The sequence below is a fragment of the Arachis duranensis genome, chromosome 9, assembly GCF_000817695.3.
Source record: "Arachis duranensis cultivar V14167 chromosome 9, aradu.V14167.gnm2.J7QH, whole genome shotgun sequence".
Taxonomy (NCBI): domain Eukaryota; kingdom Viridiplantae; phylum Streptophyta; class Magnoliopsida; order Fabales; family Fabaceae; genus Arachis; species Arachis duranensis.
Window position 1 is genome coordinate 11,198,977 of NC_029780.3, and position 5,185 is coordinate 11,204,161.

Sequence of the window (5,185 nt, forward strand, 5' to 3'; positions counted from 1 at the left end):
ATCACGTTTGTAGGTGGGGGAAGGTGTTGTTTCCAAAGAAGAAGAGGGGGAGAAAAAAGGGAAAATGGGGGAAGGGAATCACTGCCGCAAACTTTTTCTCACTGCCGCCGTCGCTTTCTCACCGCCAAATCTCACCGTTTCCTTTTTTTCTCATTACACACTCACACTAACGGTAAGAGAGGAGAGAGCAGAGGGAGAGAAAAAGAGAAACGGAGAGGAAGAGAAGAGAGGAATGATGACGCTGAGCTGAGGGAGACCGCGTCCAGCTCGCCAGACCCTGCCGTCGTCCTCATCGCGATGCCAGCAGATCCGTGAGGTTGGATGGTCGTCGATCAGGGACGAACCCAGTAGCAACAACGAGGGGGCACTTGCCCCCACGGTGTTTTTATTTATTTTTTTTAAAAAATATAGTTATATATAATGTGTCTCCATTTTAAATTTTAAATGACCCTACTACAAATAAATTAAACTCAATTAGCTAAAGTTTTAAATTTATTTTTTTATTTCTCTATAATTTTGACTATTATTAAACATAATCAAATTTAATTCTTGTTACTTCTTTATTCCCTTAAACTATCTTCTTACTTTTATATTTTTAACTTTTTTTTATTTCTTGTCTAGTGGTCATCTTCTCTTCATCAAAAAATAAATTTTAAATTCTCTATTTTTTATATAACTCTCCATGACTCTGTATATCTTCCAATTTCATTATTTCTCTTTTTGATATTTTCAATTGCAAATTTTAATTCAAATAATTATAGTTTAGGTAGTAATTTAATGTTTTATTTTCTTCGTGACTTTATATATTTTATTTTATTCTCGATTTATTCATCTTTATTACTTATTTTTTTATCTTTTGTTCTATTATATGTACCTATGTTGCATATAAAATTTTAAAATGAATTGATTAATTTACTAATTTAAAATATATTTTTTATTTTTATAAATAGTAATAAAAAAATATTTTAATTACAATACATAATTAGACAGATGCATAAAATCTTTCATCTAACATTATATCAAAATTAAATTAAAAAATATATAACAAATTTAATTATTTTAAAAAGAGAAAAAATTATAAATTATGTTTCTATTATTTTATATAAATATACTTTTCATATACAAATTTAATTTTTTTAGTATTTATATATAATTCTAGTTTCAAGTTATAAATACTAGTGTATTATTAGGTGCTAATGTGCCAATTAATTTAATCTTTTATTATTAAATGTATATAAAAAATTAGTTAAGATAATAAGTTATCTATAATTTAATTAAAATATTTTAAGTTTAAGTTTTAGAAATAAAAAATATTTTTTTATAAATTATATATAATAAATAGTATTTTAAGAATAAAAATATTCACTAACTCTTTTTAATTTTTATATCTCCATATAATTAATAATATTTAACAATATTTATTTTAGTATATATATTTTTGCTCACATTCCTAAAATTTTCTGGGTCCGTCACTGTCGTCGATGCTCCTCGGTCGTTGCTGTTGGTTGTTCTCCTTGCCCGTTATTGTTGTTGTTCTGATTATCCATTGTTGTTCTTCTTCTTCTGATGCTGGTTGTTGTTTCATTGTTGCTTTTACGTTCCTGTTTCTGTTTTTATTGTTGTTGATTCTGCTTTTGTTTTCATTGTTTCCATTGTTGTTTTCATTGTTATTGTTTGTTGTTATTGTTGTTCATTATTGTTGATTCTTGCTTCTGTTTTCTACTTCTACGGTTCTGTCTGTTTCTGTTTCTGCTTTTGTTTGTGTCTATGCGCTTCTGGTTGATTTTGGAAAAGAAGGGTGAAGGATATTTTCGTCTGAAGGACGATTTTTAAACTAAGTTAAATTTTAGGTATAATTTTATAAAAAAAAGATTGAAGATAAAAAAAATTTTCAACTCTTACCTTATGGATCAAAATCGTACTTAATCTAAATCAAAATAATTAGAAGTAAATAAAGTGCCGCATAAAAAGAAATGTTTCAATAAATAAAATAAATTTCATTTTTTACTAAAACATCACTAGATAAAATATGATATGAAATGTAAAAAATTATAAATTTCTTTTAAATTATATAAATGTGTAAATATAATATTTATTTTATTTGTTTAAAAAAATTTCGAAAAAGGCACGAAGGAGAAAGTGCAACGGCCTGAACAGCAAACAACTGAACATGAAATCACGTCCATTTACAAATGAAGTCAAAGTCAGAGCCACAGTCGTGCGCTTCGTTTTGATTGGTTGGTTATTGCACGTCGCCACGTGGTATGTGATTAGGTCTCTGAAACAATTGGATGTGATGTGGTCCATGGTGGACCCCATATCTGCCGGCACCAATCTCGTGTGGTTGTGTGTTTGATCTCAGAAAAGATCACACGGTTGGCATTGCTATAATTGTGATAAAAGACTTGTCAGCAAGTACATAGGAATATCCTCCCCCTGTCTACAACCCTTCATCCTTCTCTTTCTCCTGTTGTTCTTACCCACTGTTTGAATGCGAAAAATTAAATAGATGAAGAAAAAAAAATATTGCATGTGTTTGAACAAATAGAAAATGAAATGAAAAGAAAAGAAATAAAAGCAGTAAATGACAATAAAATAAGGTGAAAAGTCATATTTTTCATATAAAGTTCATAATTAAAAATTATTATATGATAATTTAATTAAATTTATCAAATTATCCAATCATTTTTAAGTATCAAATTTATATAAAAATAATTATACTTGAGTTTTTATTATAAAATAAATCGGAAATTTTATATCTATTGTTATTATTAAAATTATAAAATTTATATTGCAGTTAGCTATGTTTAAATAAACATATAGTAGGTGTAAGTTTTTTATTATAAATTTATAAAAGAAAAATACTATTTATATATTAAATATTTCTAATATTTATACAAAAATATAATTATTATTAATTAATTGTGTATTTAAATTATTTTTTATTAATAAACATAAATAATACATGTTTAGTTATTAAAAAAAATTAATGTCAAAATAATATTTATTATAAAGAATGTACACCCAACGAATAATAATATTTCGTAGGATGGTTGTTGTTTATTATTAATCCGCAGTATAACTTAAGGAGCAAAACGTTGCCTAATTAATTTTCCAATACAAATATGTAGTATTTATTTATTAAATCTAACATTTTTTTACAATTTTCTTAACACATTCATTATATTACTCTTTTTCTTTTATAATTGGCATATAATTGTAAATTTAATATATTTTATCCAAATTTCTTAGGCTTCTATAGTTTTATATAATTGTAAACAAAAAGATATTTTTAGCGACTCAATCAAAACGCGGCGTTTTAATAAAATGTCTTTACAGCCTTAGCGCGCGTTAGTAATATATTTTTTATATTAATTTTTAAATTTAATTATTTAACTGTTACCAACGATCTTCAAGTTGTAAAAAAAAAATTAACAGTAATGGAATCGTATCATATCTGTAGGAAAATTTTACAAAAAAGTTTAGAAATCAACACTTTTATTAAAATTTGGTCAACATTTAACCACTAAAAGAAAAGTAAATAATATCATATTATTGAATAAAATTTTACACCATTAAAAATACCGATAATAGTTAATTAATAACTACAGATTATAAAATTTACTACCCGTAACATTCTTCAAAAAATTTACCCCTCAAAAAAAATTTTTTTTTTCCATTTTACGAACGACCTATAATATTTTACCAATGGTCCGACAGTCATTAACAGGCCGGCCAAGAGGGTGTAGGTATGACCTTTGGTAATATATCAGAGTGTAGCGGTGCTTGTATCATGTGGATCTTGTGATACTCCTTTTTTATTTTTCAGTCAATTATACTGATATTTAGAATTTTTTAAAGTAAATTTTATAGTGTATATTAATTAGCGTCTAAATTTTGTCTAAATTTTTTTATAATAAATTTTAAATATTTAAAAATAATTTATTTTTACATTTTTGAATTAAATAATTTTTTATTTTTTTTGATAAATTAATTAAACATCACCTTTTAAATATTATAACAATCATCTTTCTTCAAATTAAATAGCTACATATAGAAATGATTGTAATTTAAAAAGTCAAAAATCACAAATTATATAGTCTGTCAGAAAGATCAGAAATAAATTGTTTAAGGACTCTCCGCCCTACATTGGCCAATGATCAAATCAACTTTTTTAAAAAACATTGACCTTCTTACAAATAATAAAGGTCCATGTATTTATACATTTTTTTTTTCTTTTTGATCTATAAACTTGGAATTAATGTCTACTTCTATTATATATAAATTAAAATGCTAAATACACACCAAAAAATAATCACTAAATTAATTATTATATATATTTTATATTTTAATTTATATTATATATAAATATTTAATTTGATGACTGATTTTTATTGTCTTAACATAATTGATATATAAATTGTGAACATTGACAAGTAATTAGTTAATTTATTATATGTTTTGTTATGAAATAGTGCCGGATCATAATGTATATAAATATATACAAATTATATATAGTGTCATTTTTTTTATGTAGAGGTAATATAATTGTAAAAAAAATAAGCAATTAGTTAATATAGATGTTGGATTTTGATTTTTAAATTTTAAATGTTTAACTTAAAACTACTTAAAATAATAATATATACGTAGCTAGCAATAATGAACATCAGCATTTATTGTATACAAATGAAAAGTGGGAGAATAATGGGGACCATATCTTAAGTTCCGATTACTTAACGACTCTCTATTCTTTGCATTTGTCACACAAAGGATTCATTCAACTAACAAGATTTTTAATATAAAATATATGTTAAAATATAAATATATATTAAAAATAAATTAAATTATATGTATATTTATATATAAATATATTAAAAATAAATTTTAATGGTTAATTTTAACGTAACAATAGTATTTTTGTTCCCATATATATTAATTTTTCCCTTTCTGAAAGTGTCCCTTATCATTTCTTCATTATATTCCTCTCTGTCCTTCACCGAAAGAAATAAATCTCTACATAATATTAGTTAGTTGTTTCTTCTGTGTGCCTTATAAATATGCTACATATATATAAATATGTGACTCACTCTTTTTTTTTTACTTCCTCTCTAACCACTACATACAAATTGAACCAACCAACCCTACATTATTTCTCTTATAGTTTCCTTTCAAATCTGATTTTTCA